The 19,382-nt window shown below is 38.6% G+C and overlaps 1 protein-coding gene across 2 annotated transcripts in view; it reads left to right on the forward strand.

The window, feature by feature from the left end:
- Positions 1-19,382, forward strand: part of ADGRL2 (adhesion G protein-coupled receptor L2) — a 388,404-nt gene that overhangs the window by 61,722 nt on the left and 307,300 nt on the right. For both annotated transcript variants that reach the window (XM_080602769.1, XM_080602762.1), the window contains exon 2: positions 12,152-12,211. The gene's annotated coding sequence lies outside the window, so the exon portion shown is untranslated. The remainder of the gene's footprint in view (positions 1-12,151; positions 12,212-19,382) is intronic.

Below are 19,382 nucleotides of genomic sequence, written 5' to 3' on the forward strand. Positions count from 1 at the left end.
TTTCATCTGTCTCTTAAAAAGGAACAATAATGGAAATGATCAGGGAAATGTCTTCATCAAATATCCTTAGATATTTCTCAGGAATATGCTCAATTTGATGAAACACAGACAAATTCCCTGGGAGGCAGCTGAGGATCTTGCTCCATTTTGACAGAGGCCCCTCTTGCATGGTGACTGAGAACTCGGACTGGGGAGCCTGGATACTCAGAACATCCCAGCATACACACCAGGCTTTTTGGGCCGTCTGGGTTCCTGAGTGTAACACTGGGAGCCAGAAAACATGGAAGCTCTGTCTGTGTGTGTGCATATGTGCACACGTGTGTATCTACATAAATATACTATCTGCATAAGTAGTATACTGTTTTCATTTAAATGATCTGTTTCAATTACAGTCCGTTTTGTTCTGTCTCTGTAAATAAAAACACATGCTAACATTTGAATAATCTGTTTGTAATAGTCTGAATCCTGCCATGTCCTGTTTGTACCATAGATAGTAATGAGACTTCTCTTGTAAGAATCCAGTTTGAATATTGGAAATTAAGTTCTCTTTTCAGCAGTACTTTTATACAAAGTAACAAGCATCCTTTTGTGGTCTGTGCACAAGCACAGATTTTTCCACCCCATTAAAAGAACATTCAAAAAGAAATCTGCCCCTCCCAGAAACGGAACAAAAACAAATCCTTTATTTAAATAATGATAGTAATGTTATGAAAACAGGGAAAGCCTAATTGATCTGTATACACCAACCCAAATGCTACTGTGAGGAGAAGCTGATGAAGCAGTAAATGTCAACCAGCTTGCAGGAGTGTAAATTAGGACAGAAAATGGCGAATTGCTTGTAATTTTTCTGTTCCTGGTCTTCAGTCCAGATGATGCATGATAGCCAACCTTGATCTGTGCTCAGTGCAATGTCAATCCATGGTGTGGAAGTCAGAGGAAGACGCAGCATTAGTTCTCGCGTTCTGCCTGTTAGCAGTTTGCATACAGGGCTATAACCTACCTTTGCATCACTCTTATCAGTTTGAGGAGAATGGCATTGTATTTAATGTGTGCATTTAATAAAAAATAAATGGACAATAGGAGAGTGAGCAGAACAGGCACAAAACACTAATATCTGTCTTTCCTGCAGTTCCAGAGAGATTTTAAGGGTGATATTTCATGGGACTGTAAAGGAGTCTCACCCATTTGTCCTCACTGTTTGGAGGGGGGGCGGGGGGGCGGAGAGGGTTTGTTTGTTTTAAAGAACAAATGAACCTGTAGTTCAGAGTGGAATATTTTCACTGGGGTGTCAGACAAGTGCCAGTTTCAGCACAAGAGGAGACATAAGACCACATGGCTGGGAACAAAGCAGGGGAGTGAGGCAGCTTCCCCAATCAGCAGTGGCAAGCTGTCAAACTGGCTCAACTGTTGTGTGAAATCTCAAGCTAAAAGAGGATTTAGGCAAGATTTTTTTTTACTTTGCTTTTAGCTTTAAAAGTAACAATTTTCTTAAATTGAGAAAGCAGAACAACTTAATATTTTGCAGTTCCTTCAGTAAAGGTATGCATAAATAGTTTTTTTGATTTGGTAATAGAGACAGTTATTTTTATTGAATTTTGACTTTTCTTGATAATATGCTTTTTCTGTAATTTTTCTCTGCCATCTTTGTCCTTTCTGTACTCTCCTCTTTTTCAGATTTTCTTCTCAATAGCTTCTATCCATGATTAGCTTCTATCCATGATTAAGTTCAGGAAATTGCTTCATATTTGCTTATACCCCTGCACTTTTGCTGTAGTCATCAACTCTCGGTATCTTAGTGCAAACTGTAGTATTTGAGCATTTGATATTTTGTTGATGTTCTTGCTACTGGATTCATGTTATTTCATGACCATTTCACTGAGTTCTTGACTTCTTGCCTATTTGATATTTTCTAAGGAAAAGATAGCTCAAAAATTCTTCAGTCATATGACCAAGAAAGAAAGAAAAAAATTACAAAAGCTTTTGTTGTTGTTGTTGGACTTTTAAAGTACAGTCTCATTATTCCTAGGAGCCTGGTACACCATTTTTGAGTGCTCAAGATGGTGGTCTAGGTTTCAGCTGTGCATTACTTTAAGTCTGGGGCTTCAAACATGGATGAGCATACAGGGTGGTAGGGTGGAGGGACACTGACCCTGCTAAATTTACCATAGAGACATAACAGGAAGCCTTCTGAATAAAATTTATTTTCAATGAAGCACATCAGTCAGAGATGGAGCACAAACTTCACTGCAACCTCTACCTTTTTAAAACTATGTACTTGAGGGAGCTTATCCTCCCTGACCCTCCACCCCTTCCCAAAGTTAACTGGAAGAAATACCCCTATTCATATCCAACTCTTAAAGTCATTGTTGCTTCTTGGGATTCCTGTTCACCCCTAATGTCACTCCTATGTCAGCAACCTCCCCTTGAGCATTACCGCTGCAGGTTCCCACCAGTAGGTGTGGTGGACAAAGTACTTTCAAAAGGTTAATCAGCAGCATTCATTAATAACTAGGTAACAGTATCCAGCCTCCGGGCTACTGGTTGTTGGCAAATCGCTTACCTGGTGCAAAGCTTGTAGTTTTTGTTTAACTGGTTGAGTGCCTTGTTGCCAGGCTTCCTGCCAGAGGAGGAGTTTGGCAGGGCTGTGGGGGGCGGTTGTGCAATGCCATTCATGGAATAGCTTCGCTGCTGGTACCGTGGGGACTTCCTCAGGCTTCATCTGTCTGCCCTGAACCCGCTTGCTGGAATTTGATATTTTAAGCAAGAGCAGAACAGCCTTCCTGAGGATACTGATTAGCTCTTGGAGTGCTTCTACTTGTGCTGGTGTCCAGCCTTGCTAGACTGAAATACAGGAAATCATACTTGATTGTTGATAGTCTTTTGATACTTTCCAGTGTCTCCCTTTCATGTGATGGATAAAAAAAGATGGATAAACTCTCCTACAACTCACTGAGAAACACCTAGAAAGACCAGCATACAATGTCACTGAGAAACACCTAGAAAGATCAGCATACAATGTGTGTGTGTGTATATATATATATATATATATAAAATCTATAGCATACACTTCTGCAGCAACACAATAAGTCTCCATTTTAAGTATTACTGTCACATACATAGGGGTGGATGATGCAACATGAAGACACAGTAAATGAAGACTGCGTCAGGCTAATCACTGGGTAGGCTGAATAAGGTACTCAGCCTGGGTTAATGGCTGAGATCGTGTCCTATTACATTGCTGACTAATGTACTTTTGAGACAGAAGTTTGTACTGTAGACTTGGCCTCAGGTTTTACTGTTTTAATATCTCTGTCAAAAAGGTGCCAGTATTTCATATATCTTTATATATTCACTGCATTTTCTAGGGTAGGCAAAACATTCATTTTCTAGCTGAATTCTATATTAAGATGGAAAACAAACAACAAAAAATCACAAACTTCCTGTCTTTGCTTAGAAGCCAACAAACTGCCAACCAAAGAACAGAACCTTTTTTTTTTCTGAATGCATATAATTACAAAAATATCTGAATTAGTTCTTACAATTTTTAGCCTCAGTGTATCAGACCAATATTTGTCAAACAGGCTCATGGCTTACTCCAAGTGATTTTAGCTATTCCAATGGGGCTAGTTACAGTGTGAATTATTACTCAGCGTGAGTAAAGAGATCAGAATTAAGCCCAGATACGGTCAGAAGGCAAAAGTGTTTTGTCTGATTTTCTATGATAGATCTGCCCTGCTGCTAACTCCCTGGTCTTTCATTTAGTTTCTTTTTAGAGACTTTTGTTAAGACTTCCAAGGAGTCCTGAGAGGACAATTGAGCTTTATATTTTGTTTTTTTTTGTTTTTTTTTTTTTTGCAGAAGCAGAGAAAAACAATCAAGTTGCTGGTTTTCTGGTAGTGTTGATTTATTTTATGTTCATCCTGCAAATATTCTTTCTGAAATTTACTTTAAAAAAAAAATCAGTTGGGCTTTGAGGGGGAGCTTCCAGGTTAATCTACAGATAACACAGCATAATGATCAGACCTTACAGCAGGGAGAGTTATAGCATCTGTTTTATAGGGAAATGTTTCTATCTGAGAATGTCCCCATTCAGAAAGGCTTAGTAACTAAAAAAAGCAAATGGTTTTTCACAAGATGCTACAAAAATGAAACAAACCATTTTAGGCCATGAAGCTGGTGGGCCATTTGCTGGTCTCGTTGGTGCAAAATGACCTTTCTGACTACCTGATGGCTTTCCCTGGAGAGGCCTTAGGCTCCAGTCAGCACTCCAGGTCAAGGCCCCTGGCTACAGCTAGCTGAGCCTCTGGGTTAGCACCCAGGCCCAGCCTCCAGCAGGTTGGGGCCTTCCAAACCCACCCTGCTCCCAGAGAAAGCCCCTTTTCTGGCTATGGGAATAGTTCGTCTTGTCAGTAACTCCTTTACTCTCTTGCCTGCTTTAGTGCTTGCAATAAGCAGCTACAGCAAACCAGGGGAATCTGTGTGCGCGCTCTAAGATGGCCGAAAAAATTTACGGCCTTTGGAGCCAATGGGACTAAGTTTGCTCAGGATCATGCCCTTAGTTAGCGTCCTGCAGCAAAAAGGCCTAGAGTTTAGTAAGGAAACTCTCTCAGGGATTTATAGTATTGATGACTGTAACCAAGCCTGGCAGCCCTTGGATCTTACAGCTCTCTCTGGGCCTAATCAAAGGCCATTGACGTAAACTAAAACATTTGACTTCAGAGAGCTGTGGATCAAACTCTGCGTCTACACTGACTGAATTTGCCCTCCCCTCAGACACAACCTCACTTTAAATTCTTTTTTTTCTGACAGGCCTGTAGCCTCATTCCTCTCTCTTAAGCTGGGAGGGCATTTCATTGCTCTCTATGATGCCCAGATGTGACTTTTCACTTCTCATGGTGCAGTTTCACATCATACCTAATTCAGTGTAACTGCTGGCTGACACCAAAAGTCCCATCCCTGTTTACCTTATGTCAGGTTCAGATACTATATGATCTTAGCAGGATAATTAGACATAAAATTAGCCTAATCCCCCCTTTCTCTCAGAAAGGAGCCACTGTCCTTTTAGCAGTTTTCCACGTTTGCCGTGCATCAGTGGGTGTGACTCTGTGCCCTGAAAGTCTCAAATTATGCCAGGGACATTATATAAAAGCAAAGTAAATTTGGATTAAAGCAGAGAACCTAGGCAGAGAAAACATTAAGAAGAATTCAAATGAAAATGATATGAAAAATATAACCAGCATACAGGACCTCATCTTGAAGTATTAATTAGATGCTGATCCAAAGAGAATGGTTATAATGGATATTGAGTGTGAAAACTATACTTAATGTATGTTATTATACTTACTGTGATTCCCCTCTTTATTTTTTATTCTCTCTCAGCTCAGTTAGCTGTCAGTCAACCTTTAGCATCTTGTTGAAAGGAACTTGTTCTTGTTTTTCAGCGAAGTGTTCCTGGGCTGATACAATGTCACAGCAAACAGGGGAATGTCTCTCCATTTTTTTCCTCTTTGTCCTGCAGACCTTGGTGTTTTCTTTCAAGCCCAGTTGTTAAGGCTTTGTTCGCAGGCTTTTACCACAATCTTTTGCCCAGGCATTATGCATAAATAACTTCAGATTTACATGATTAGCTTATTTTTTCTTCACTTCAGATAAACTCATTTTAATATCTTCTAATTTAGATGGTGTAAATGTCATCTACTCACCTGTTACTCCCATTTCAAAGTATACCCTTGAACCCTTTTACTCTGGGTATACGTGTTTTAAAAATAAAAACTCCTAAAAAGACTGTAATATCTATCATTAACTTCCAACTTCCAGCACTTTCAACATGTCTTCCTACCACTGTTGAAAGTCTAAGCAAATGACTTCAGTTTCCCTTGACACTGTAATGAGTAATTCATCATGTGTCTTCTCTTCTCATTGGTTTGAAAATTAAAGCTTTGTCTTTAGCTATAAAATGTGTGACATATCTCTCTGACAGATGAAGTTCATATTACATTCAAGATAATCCACTGTTTCAGACCTCAGGTTTTGGGATTTCATGAGTTTGGAAGCAGACTTGCATATAAAAGTTCATAGTAATTGAACCTTTTACTGATGTTCAGTAGAGACAGTATTCTTTATTTTTATAGGCTAGTTTACTGTTTCGATTTCTTTATTTTGGAAATACGTTCGAACTTCAAATTGCTCAGAAAAATTAGGTTACAGAACAAACATTAGAATAGTTAATTATTAAAGTTGGGTTGAAACAATTTCAAATATAGAGCTTACGAGAATCCTTACTGAAAAACATTTGAAGTTCTGCATTCTCTCAGTAAAATATCTTACGCTTGCTGGATAGCTTACAACTGATCACATTTAATCTACATCAGAGCAGAACAGGCAACCACGAGAAACTAAGTCCTGTAGGTATAGTCATAGAGCAAAAGGAACTGCTAGTGCCTTCATGAAAAGATTCACAGGTGACTGAGAGATAACTGCGGTTTCTAAAATCATCAAGAATCAAGAGGGCTTTTTTAGTTGTCGTATCTTTTTCACTTTGTACCTTCTATTTCAACTGGGACAAGTCTTCCAACTTTCATCAGGGATGCTAGAGGTTTAGACTGTATACTGTAACTTATTATTCAAGTAAATAGAAAAATATATTGGAATGTTTTTTCTGGTTAATTGGTTGGAAGAAGATAAGGTCTTTGCCACTCTGTTCCTTTGGAAAATTACAGCTATGTGAATTTTATGCATTCGTGGCTGTGAAATTGTCAAGTTGATGGTAAAAATATGTAATATGAAGTGCGAATGGGTACCAAATCTTCATGACAGCAGCACTTTTCATCACTCTTCCTTGAGAGTTAGTTATTTCTTTGTCTTTAGAAAGTAAATCTACTATAAGTAAGGATTTGCTAACAATATACTGTTTATAAATTGCATTAGGTGGACTTAGGAGATCAGAGAATCTGGAGTGTAAAGGCGGAGAAGATGCAAAAAGATTTCCTTCACTGTCTTTATATGGCTGCTTCTGGAAATTGGTATATCAATATAATAATCCCATTGCTTCCACCTCTCAGCTATGACCTCCACAAAGGAAGAAGTCCAGGGAAATACTAGGACTAGAAATAGGGTGAAAAATATATACTTTGCAGAAGGCCTTCTATATCTTCTTTCTCTTCCATTGCAATGCTTAACAACTCTGCCCATAAGGGAGGAAGTACAGGGATATCTTTAAACAAAAGTGAATGTTCCCCAAAGGTTGAATTTTGTCTGTATCATCCCCAAAGAAAATTGTGTAGAGCTGACTTCAGATGTAAGGACAATAGGCCCAGCAGCACTTTCACCATTTGGCTCCAGACTGGGATTTGAACCTTTCACTCTATTGACTTCGTGTTGTCCTAAGCTGCCTGTCCAAGTCCCTAGCCTTTCTCTCTCCCCTTTTTCCCCTTGATGTCTTTCTTCCTATAAGTGAATCGATGCTGTTGAAGAGGAGAAACAAGAAGGTGGGGAGGAGAGGAGGTCTGTGCTTTTCAGGAGGAAAATGTTTATGGAAGGGAGAGAAGTGGAGGAAAATACTGTATGCTTTAAGGGGGTTGAGAAAGATCTGCTATCCCTAAAATGAAGATAGGGGAGACACCTCTCTGTGTACAGTCTCCTTGTATTTCCCTAGGATGCCGTTAAGCACTCTGGCACAGTCATGCCATGCGCACACACTGACCTTTCCAAGGTAGCAGCACCTCAAAAATCCCAGTGGTCCCACCATGTCAACACAACCCAGTTGAGTTTTGTCTTCATCACTGAGGAAAAACTTGATCTGGGGGCTCCCATGTCACATGCAGAGTGGGCCAAAACATGCAGTCTCATCACACCCCACACACTTCTAACCCAGTATAGGGACTTTACTGGACTAGGTTTAGTTTTAAATTCTGCCAGACAGCATGAAAACTCTGGTCAGAATAAAACATATCCAATAGGCTATATTGAGTACAGCTACTTTCACACTATTCTGTTTTTCAAATACTTTGAAAGGCTTTTTATGAGCTCAAAGCAGGACAAGAAGTTTTAAAATTACAGCATTGATGCAAATAGGATTTTTTCTGTCTTCCCATCAGTTCTAATTACATGGCTTCTCAAAATCAGTGCTTTCCTTCTCAGAAGCCATGTTAGTTGCTAAAGACATGGAAACTAATCATCCCAAATAGCTGCTTCTGTTGCTGGAAGACTCATGGATTCGCTTGCAGTGAGTTTCTCTTGATTCCATATATCCTCTGTTGGGAAAAAAGTAGGGAAAGAAGGTATCTTGCATGCTAAAAGCTTCTTCATATCCCCTTATTTAAAGTGACATGGAGTAAGTGTGAAACGTTTGCCTTTATCGGAAAGAAAAATTTAAGCTAGAAGATTTATAAGTTGCCTTGATTTTTACTGGAAAGAATTCTTAGGCCTCATTCTGGGAGTGTAAATTTCACTCTTAAGTGAAGCTGAGAGCACATTATGAGCTTTCTCAGGGTGTTTTGCTCTCCTTACCTGATTCCACTGGGTCTTTTGAATCCAAGTATTGCATTCATACATTCATAGCTTCCAAAAAATCATTGCTTTGAACCTTTCCTTTGGGTCTCCTTTTTCTTTTAACATACCAAGTGTGTTTGTTTTTTAATTATTATGTCAGTGTGTATGACCAGTGAACAAAAAGCCCTATCAATTTCTCTTCGCAATTTGATTATGAGATGGTTTTACTCAAAGCTGCTCTGAACTTTCTCCCTTAAGACAAATTAAATTTTCTCTTCAGCCATGGAAAAAAGACTACTGCTCTCCTACCCAAAATGAAATATTCCCTGGAGAAATACTGCAATGTGTTCAGAACGCTGCATTTTATCATCTTGAGAAACAGGCACCCAGTATTTCTTACAACTTCTATTCCAAAAAGATGAGGTTTAGGACTTAGTCATGGGGCTCGATTCCCTATTATCCTAAACCCTACATAGTAATTTACATGAGTGCAAGATTGGTACGAAATGCTATTGTATTAGAATGGTTGTACCGTATTGGTTTAAATATAAGGTGAGGTTATAAAAGACTGAAGGGGGGGGAAGGGTTGGAAATAACCAACTTGTATATCTGCATTGAACGTGTGGCCTGTAACCATCTCATCTATTGTGTACTTCCTCCACCCCACACCTTCCCCAGAAATTTGTAATTTTAGATGGGAGGAGGTGGGACAAGTCTTGCAGTCAAAAGGACACCAAGTTCTTTACTGGGAATCAACATGTAAGGCAAGCCATCAGCAAGGCAAGTAGGCTATGGGATTCTCATGGGGCCAACCTGCAATGGGGAGGATAGCAATGGAGCAATGCCTAACATTTACTTTCTGTATTAGAAGTGGTCATTCAATTTCATAGTTTTTCAAAGTTAGGGAGATCTCATGTCATTTCCAACCAATGCAATGGGTGCAGGCAGTATGGGATAGGGTGCAGCTTTTAAGGGGAAATAATGGTCCCCGGTTTCTAGAAGAAAGAGCACAAGAAATCATTTTGTTCCATCTCTTAAATACCTGTTCATAGATTTTTTAAAGGGTCCACGGTGTTTCTACAGAAGAATGATGTAAGCATAATCTTTAGCAAATCGTAAAGGTGTTATATTTAAACTGTGGGTACATACATCACAATCATGCTATCTTTCAGGGAAAATGGACTAAATTATCCTGTACTGTATGAATGGATAAAATTACTGTGCCTTTCCTTTGTTATTAAATCTTGCCTAAAACTGTAAAATCACATGCTAAAATAAGTTATGTTTTCTTGAATCATTAAAGAAAAAAAAATCCATGAAAAAGAAACTGTCCTCTACAGGCCTTTAAGTTTAATGCTGACATGACTCTTTTATACAGCCTGTTCAAGATAAAGACACATAAAAGAAAATAGCTCTTGTTCTGTGTTGTAGATACTTGAAAAACATAATTTTAAAATAGCTGCAACCTTGAATCCTTGAGGAAGTTGCTTTCTAATACAATATTGTTTTAAGCACATGGAATTTAATTAACTGTTACCGAGCAGAGTGTTAAAGAAAGCTGTTGAACCCCAACTTTTCTTGTCTTCCCCTGCACTTTGAAAAAAGACCATTTCTAAACAAGTGACCATTGCCAACCTGAGCCAGAGGGCAGCATTCACCACCTTATGATACACTGCAACTCCAGATGAATCTCAGCTACATCTTAACTCATCCTTCTCTGTTTGATACCAATAAATGTATTAGAAAATGAATTGCGTTGTAGGGCCTAATGCAGAATGGTTAAGTTAATAAATGATATTGCCATTAGTGTTCAGTTATAAATACATTTGAATTTTAAACTGAACATATGCCACTTCTTTGCTTGAAACTAGCAACTTTTGCTTTCAAAAAACATGTCCCAGACACAGGCATGCAGTAATAATACTTAGCATCAGGGCTGTCAAAACTTATAAAGAAGACAGTATGAATAGCTCAGTTTTATCCATTAGATACACATATTAAAGAAGTTTCTTACTTCAGACCACACAGTGATCAAAACTGATACAAAAACAGCTCCTGTGTCTTAGCTGTAAGCTCGAATTAGTTTCTGATTTATTACTCTGGATATCAATTCCAAAATAAAGTTTTATTTTTGTGTTTGTTTTTTGCTGCAAAGCTGTTATTCTCTTTTTCTCTCCTTTGATAATATTAAATATCATCTCTCTTGTTTTAACGTCAAATTCTTGTAGCCAGTTTAGGCTGGAGAATTCGTTGAGTACCCAGTTATTAATAACTACACTTTTGTGCTCCCCTTCCCATGTCCTTATCTTAATAATTTCTTCTAATAACATGTTTTTGATCAGATCAGAAATGGAGGAAAGAATGGAAAGAATTTCTTGGCTCCCAGACACATGCAAAGCACCTTATTATTTATTAATTGTTATTATTATTTAAGACAGAACCACAGATAAGATAAACACATTTTCAAATAATAAAAATGAGTAATGAAACACTTGTCTGCTTCATTTGGCAAAGAGTAAGTCTGGGGCTGTTATCAAATACCAAGCATGAGTAGAAGAGAAAGTGGGAGAGAGAGAGGTGGATATAATGGTTGTGTGGGGATTGGGATACTGTGCTGTCAGTTAAGCCTGTGGAACAACAGGTTTAGCCCCAAAGCCAAATCCTGAAGGAACTTCAATAACTCCAGGGAAAATTTGCTTACCTGCATTAGCAGATAATCTAATGCTCTCTGTATTGATTTTGAGAAAACATCTCCAGATTTGAATGAGGATAACTGAAAGTAAAGCTTGACCAGAATTTCACAGATGATGATGATGAGAGAGGTTTCATTGTGTTTTGTTTCACAGCAACTGATGAGAGACTTAAATCTGCACTGCCTACGATCACTTTGAACCCATACGCAGCTGACTGTTGGCCACTACTTTGAAATTTAAGAGAAACTGAAATATATTTCAGGAGGTTTATTTCAACCACAGATATAAAACAATAGGGTCCCACTGAGAAGCTGAGAGCCTGCTCCTTTTAAAGGAGCACATGCCACTTCAAGAAATAAAGCATGAAAGGAAGCAGTGGTGTGCAAATCAAAATAAACCCTCTGCCTTTCTCACTGAATCTATCCTTGGGGAAGAATAGACTATAGGGCAAGAATTCAGACCTGTCTTTCTTCAGTCTCCTAAGGCAACTACTTTCTTTCCAGATGAGAAAGAAATTCAGTTTTAATGGTGATGGTGGCAGCCTTCCACTGAATGACCTTAATTTTCATGATCAATACAGGCAGGTGGCAACAATGCTTTCTTCAAATAACTAATTGCTTAGGATTAAGAATTGATTGTTGTTTTTTTTTGTTTTCTTTTTTTTCTTTTTTTTCTTTTTTTATAAACCCCTTCCACCGCTACATGGGATTTGGCAGTTCTTCACCTGCTCTCAGATACCAGACATATCTCCTGGATTCACTTTGCTAACCAAGGAAGAAAAGTCCCCCACATCCTTCCTTTTGCCAAATGAAGCTGATTGATTTCTGGACAACAATGTGATTGAATTTATTATGTTTTGTGTTTTGTGGGTTTGTTGTTGTTGTTTGTTTTTTAATGCCCGTAATGCTTGTATTTTGAATCTACTAGTACTTTGCACTCACTTGGTTTTGGTTTTGTCCTTCCTGCAGGTGACAGCACTCCAGGGATGTAACTCATTTGAAGCTAGGAACAAGGAGACCTAAGTCTGGGTAAGAGACTCATAAGGGACTGGAGGTCCTACTGTGGGAGAATCAATTTTGACTTCTTGTCAGTTTTTCCTTTGTCCTTTCCTTAAAGCATTTCCAATCAAGTTGGGATGAAAGTAGGCACCTTTAAATTTCATATGTGTATTTATCCACTAGATCAACTTGAATTTCTTCTGTTTCTGGCAATTTTCACCACTGGTGTTCAATGCAATGCCTCCTGTCAACCCTCTGAGCCTGTAAGCTAGCTCAGTACCCAGGCTGAGATCCCAGTGTTCCAGCATGACAGGCTGCCACTTAAGCACTTAATTATATGTATGGAGACAAGGACCCACATTGTGCCCTTTACAGAAGAGTCACAAGGAAAAATAAAGTCCCATTGCCTTGCCAGCCAAAGGGATCTTTGCCAGCACCAGGTGGTTGAAAGCATGAGGCAAGTGAGAGGGGTGACTCCTGGTGCTGCTTGTGCAGCAAGGGTAGCAATTGAAAAAATATGCTGTGTTTGGGAGAGAGGCCGGTAGCATTTGGTGTGTGGTGTCAAGGGGCTGAAAAGAGTGCCATGTGAGGCTGAAAAGCCTTGCAGGGGTTCCTAATGAACAATTTTCTGTGTTTCTCATGCTACTTGGATGATTGTACTTAGCTGGCTACTGTGCTGTTGCGTCCAGGTTTTGCCAAGTGGTTATCTTCCCGCTTGCATCTGTTTATTCTGTATTCGCCTCTCTGGTTGGATGGGCACAACCGAATATCAATGCAACTATTGGGATTTTTCAGTCTGATTGAAATAATCTCTCCTGGATTTCTACCAGTGGTCTAATTTAATTATCTTGTTTCAAATACCAGTTTAGTGGGAAATGCAGAGGAATGCAAATGTGAAATTCATCCATATGCGTAAATGTATATTGTGCTCATTTTATGCATTCCATGATGTCTGTTCCCAACTCCTCTTTTCTAGTGATGATGAGCAATCTCTGAGTCATTGAGCCAGGGACAACTGGGCAGTGAGTGAGTTTAGCTGTAAATGTAGACCTTGCGGACTTCCTGAAGAAGTTTAGTACCTTTGTGTAAGCTACAGTAGTACTCACTTTCCTTTGCACGTTAATGACATCACGCTGTAATTTCTTCTTACAGATTTTGGGGTTCTCCTATGTTAACAGAAGAAAACATATTTAAGTTTATTTGGAGATTCAAAGGACATATATATTAAGTTTGTGCTAAGTATGTAAATGTAATAGCTGAAAAATAATTTGTGAAACTTTCAAGGTTGAAATTTGGTATTCTGCATAGCCACTGCTTAGGATGTTGAGGCATCGTGATTTGTACTTCTGTGTCTCTGGTACAAATTTTTAGGAGAATAATAGCAACGTATTTGATGGCATACCTCTAGTGGGACTATTTGAAGTCATGCTGCAAGCTATATAAGACACTCTCTATGAAAGAGATAAGTGTCAATTTAAAGTAGAAAAGTGAATAATCACTGAGGTTAGTCCTTTCCAAGGTTTTGTTGTAGGTTATGTGATGAACACTCATCTTTTTCTTTTTTCCTTTTTTTTTTTTTTTTTAACTCTGGAACAAAACATTGTTTGAAACAATTATCTGTCTTCAGGAAGATGTGTCTGTTATGTGTTTAAGGAGAGATTTACTTTGTATTGCATGAGCTAGGTGCACAAATGGAGAACTGGTTTATAAATTCTTATGGTCATTGCAGAGATTCTACCTAATTCTTTTAATAGGAAGAATTATGACGAAGATTTTAAGCAGATGACTGATATCCACAGGGCAGATAATGTGGGCTCCAACTGCGTTTGTAATAGTTCACTTCTGTAAGTGAACTATGTTCTCTATTTAGAAAAAGAATGAGAATATGAAATATGTTGTGTCTCAGTGATTCTTCAGATTTCATTATATTGATCGGAGTAGAAGAAAAAGTCCTTCCAAACAGTAGATTTTTTTAAACAAATTCCCAGACTCAGTACTTTGCACGCTCCATGGAGAGGCTGTATACAATTATGTTGTGCTGGTAAAACAAGATAATACAATATAATCCCATTGCATTGTCACTGAGATAAAGCATATGATAACTTACTGTTTTAGTTGATCAGCAGGGTGGCCGAGTACAATGAATTCTCTTCTCCTGATTTTGGCTCATCTTCTGGTTTCTGAGGGACACAACAAAGAATAATGATGTAGTAGTGGTCTTCTTGCTTTCACCTTAACATGAGTATTGTAATAGTGTAGTCACTTGAGGGAAAGGACAGTGGTTCTGTGTACCACATGAGCAGCAATGGCATCAGATGCTGTAGCCTGATTCTGTATTGAAATGTTTGTCTTGTGTGGAGATAATTGCACAACATAATAAAAACACATTTGATATGCAGTCACCTCTAGTTTGTATAGAATTGTTACCATACCTAAAGATCTCCCTTCCTAACTCAGGTCTACTCTAAGGAGTAAACATAAATATCATAAGTCTTAATATTTTATCTCTTGGAATGTGCCATTCTGGACTATACCTGTTAATTGTTGCAAACATTTCCACAAAAGAGACAAAGGTTCCGCATCTCATCTACTAAACTTTTTTCTTCTGTCCAAGGAGAGCAGTCAAGCCACTGTATAATATTGAATATTTTCTCAGGGAAAAAAAAAAGTCATGGGCTTCTTCTGCACTTCCTACATTTGATTTATTAAGAGCAGTTGTCTCCTCTCAGCTTGAGCAATCAGAGAGCAAACACAGGGCACCACCTTCATGTTATCCTGTTCTGTGTGAATACACTTCCCTGCTACCAGCCAGGGGTTTAGCCCAGGCTGCAGTGGTTAAATTTTTTGATGGAACCCCTTGCTAAAGTATTCTCAGTGCATAACTGATAATAGGGAATTAAGCAAGATGATACAGTCTGTTCTCAATGTGCTCTTTCTCCCTGAGGTGCTGTAAAAGAAATAATGTGAATTTCACAGGTAAGGAATGTATTCTCCCACCTCTTTCTTGCACCCCCGAGGCAGAGCACTGCACAAATCACTGTGCAGAACCCCTCTGAGCCACGCTTAGGAGGGCAGGAGTGCTTGTGCTGCAGTCTCAGACTAGGGCCTTGCATCTTCACTAGCAATTCAAATTAAACTCCCTAAAGTTTGTGGTGGTTAACGCAGGATGGGATCGCTCAGAGAACTTGTGTTGCACATCATAGTGGTATCCTTCAAAGGGTTCATGGTACCAGCCTCTTCCCCTCCTTCCATCCTTGAGTAAGCAGCATAGCGTGTCTGCCTCTGGGAAGGGCTTTAAAGATCAACCTCACTGCAGTTCTTTGGAGGCGGGGGGATCTTCTGCCCTTCTGAGGCCACCGAAAAGCAGCAAAACTATATTCCTGAGCCTATAATAGATGCAAATTGTGCAGATGAAGGAGAGAAAGCTCTAACAGCCGTTGAATGCAATCTGTGAACACTACTGTTTCATTTATAGTGATGCTACCTAGGCATTTGCACTTAAAAGGAACAATAAAGAGATGTCAGAACAATCGCAAGGCTGCAGAATTTAAACTGCGGCAAAGACATTTTGAGCCACGTGAAATGTTGCCTGCAAAAGATCTGCTTTTTCCGTTAGTTTTTGTTTTTACTGAAGGCTGTTCTAGTTCTCCTTGTTTTATGACACCGAATGGTTCATTTGCCTTCAAAGACTCAAGATGCAAAGAGGGAGGGAAACAAGTCAAAACTGCAATGACTAGTGAAAACTGCACAAAGTATGTCACAGCTCCTCTTTCTCTATTTAGTTTTGAAGTAGCTCTGCTGTACAACTAGAAGATGGTTGATTCACAAACTTGCCAGGCAACCTCTAGCAGGTAGCTGTAGAGCTACTGTAATGTTTCGGTGTTTATCTTGCTTACAGGACAAAAGGTCAATCCTCAGATGAGGCAGTCTTTGTAGGTATGTGTGTACGATGCTGAGGATCTGAGGTACTGTTGCCGTTTAGTCTTCTGAGTTCGGCATAAGTGAGAAAATGCACACTAAAAAAAAAGAAATATCTAGTGGCTGTCAACCAACAGAAAATTACTGATTAACAAAGAATACTGGGTTTGCATTTAGTGTCCTGTTAAAAGCACAATAAGCTGTGATTGTGAGCATGATTATCTACGAGTGTTGCTACTTACCAGCTGCGAATGTGAAAGCGGTGTGTATCTAGCAAAAACAAGGAAACAAGCATTTATTATTGTTGTATCACAATACATGATGTTCAAGGTGCCCTAATCCTGATAAATAAGAGCAAATTGCTCTTGTGTAGGAATAGTCTAAAAAGGAATATGTAGTTTGCACATACTGTTACAACATTTTTTTTTTTGAAGGAGTAAAGCTGTATGATTGTTAGAGTAGGATTGGCTCTGTAGCTACGGCAGATTAAAATGCATTATAGGATCTGTTGTCGTTCTGGATCTTCAAGACTTCCTATGGGATGCTGTTATCTAATTTTTGTTAGTATCATTCATTTGAATGCCATTAGTGTTGAGAGGACCTGATTGAGACTCATTCATTGTAATCTATCTCTATCCCAAATATCTCACAATTTAAGTAGACAAGATAAGCAAATAGCAGGCAAATGTCCTGCAGCTGAAGACAATTCCAGTTGCCTAAGTCCTTGTCCTGTATTAATGTTAGTTTGATTCTTTACACTCCGCAGTAAAATGAGAACATGCTGTTCTCATCTTTCACAAAACTTACAGCATAATTAATGGTAGTAAAATGCTCTAAGAGCCTTCTAATTGATATATTAGAAGTTCAAAGTGATAGTGTTTTTCATACAATATGGATTTGAACTGTGTGAGTGTTTTGAATCAGTAGCTTTTAGTGAGAAATGTATTTCCCAGGGAAAAGAGGTGGGGGGTGGATGGAGCAAGAGTATTTGTTTTAATAGTTCTGTCTGCATGTGTGTCTGTACATGTGAGTGAACAAGAGATCATGCAGGGCAAAACGTACCATAAATGCTGTGAAGTCTCATACAATTGTGTCAAGCAGTAAACCCAAATGAACTTGCAAAGTCATGCACTACTTCAATTTTGGAAAGGAAAAGCTGGCTTTGAAGCCAACTAAATCAATCCCTAGTTCAAATTAAATTTGGAGTATCCTGTGAAGCTCCAATACACAACTCCAATAACAATCAGCACTTAAGGTGCAGGCAAATAATGTTTCATTTAAAAGAAATTGAATGAGGATTACTGACGGAGAAAGTTTTTGGTTCTGTTTTGTCATTAAAGTCAAATTGTAGCATTATTGTCTTAATCCCATATGTCTCAATCATCTCTCACTCCTTCTGTTTCTTTAATGCACAAAAAGCCTTGTGCATGGTTGGTCTTGTGTCTTCATCTCATTAAAACCTTGCCATGCAAATGTATCGTAAGTGTTGCCTAAAGACTTCTGTCTCATGCAAAATTTAGTTTAAACTCTACTGGCATCAAATAATTTGTTATGCACAAACCTTCTGTTTGGTTTGCTGACATTCCTTCTTAGCTGGCTCTCATGGTGATTCATTATCTTGTGATATAGATTTCCAAGTATCATCTTTGTATTGATTTTTATATCTTTAATAACCACTCCACAGAAGATGGCTCCACTTGGTGTCATTGATCGCATCAAAAATTCAAGGCTTACAGAAATACTAGAGGGCTAATTGGTAGCAGAACATTTCAGACTTAATCTTAATGCAGTCTTAATCTTCTGCACTAACCTTACTTGAAGATTTCCTTATTGAGGCTAAAGGGAAACTAGTGAATAACTGGAAATTACCTGGTGAGAGCAGGTAAGACTGTGAGGATCGTAAATGTGGAAAACTGAGATAACAAAGATTAGATTTTAAAAACAACTTTATTTTTTCTCTTCCCCTCTACACAAGTATCTTCCTAACAAGAGGGAGTACATAATTCTCCCAGCTGTGTGGAAATACAGGTTTACTGCATTACGTACTGTGCAGTAGGCCAAATGTGATTTAGTTTCTGACTTCATTTAAATAAAACAATTATCTGACAAGTTCAAAAGTGTGTGTCGTAGGTTTCACCCTTTTCAAAAAGGAGTGATCAAACAGGTAATTTTCATCTTTAATTTCCTATGTTAAAATTAAGGTCTCTGCATGTACACTTAACAACAGTCAGGTCTTGGCTAGGTGTGAATTTAGGATTTTGTAAAGGTGGGCCAGAACAGCAATCTGGAAATCCTTCAGTCTGTTTAATTTGCTCTAATTTGTTGTTTAAAGCTTCTGTCTCTTGTTATGGTCTTTCAGCAACATGATCTGTCGATGACAAGGAGGTGTTATGTGTATCCATATTTTTTCATGACTGCATTTGTGACACTCTTTCACTAAGTTATTTTCCAGGATTTTGCACTGCTGAGTTATATTCTAAAACTGGAAAAAAAAAATGGAAATAAACACACTGAGATACAAGGGATGGGTTGTGTAGAAAATCCAGTGATAGACGAAGAACGTGCAGAGACAGCAACACATTTAAACTATGAAAGATAATTTCTCAAAAAAGCTGCCCTTGTAAATTATTAAAAAGCTGTTTTAAAAAAAAAAAAGTGTCTCCCAACAGCCACATGGTCTGTGGATTAAACATAGCAAGGCAGATTGTCCAGCTAGTACTAAGAGTATTAATCAAGGCTACTCAATCACTTCTTGCCAGTAAAAGGCATTGAGACAGCACCAGGTCTGCTAGTTCAGTCAGGCGCTGCATGCCATCTGTGCAATGGGAACTGCCTGGTATGCTTCCTAAAAGATTAGAAGAACAGTTAGAAACATGGGATCTCCCGCAGGAATGTAAGAGACATCATACGTCTGGTACTTCACTGGGAATAGGAATAAAATGTATTCATAGAGCGGGTTGGAATAATCATGGTCACTTTTAGAAAAATTTCTGGGTATATCTTTGTCCATACGCACTCTCTGTGGTAAGCAGACCTCTTTTTGCACCAGACCCTATCAAATCTTTCAGTTTAGCATTAGTTTCTTATGAACAACCTAAATTTGGAGCTGGCTGTAAGAAACTCACATTATTCTCACAAAGCCCAGTCGAAAACACATTACACGGTTAATGCATCCATACAGCCCGCATGCCTTTATGTTGCTGTTGTCACTCTCAGGCTGATAGGAAATTGTCCACATCAACCAAATCTTCTCAAACAGGAATCTAACAGTTCTTTTCATTTC

Source organism: Anser brachyrhynchus (genome assembly GCF_964034855.1).
Source record: "Anser brachyrhynchus genome assembly, chromosome: 8".
Lineage (NCBI taxonomy): Eukaryota > Metazoa > Chordata > Aves > Anseriformes > Anatidae > Anser > Anser brachyrhynchus.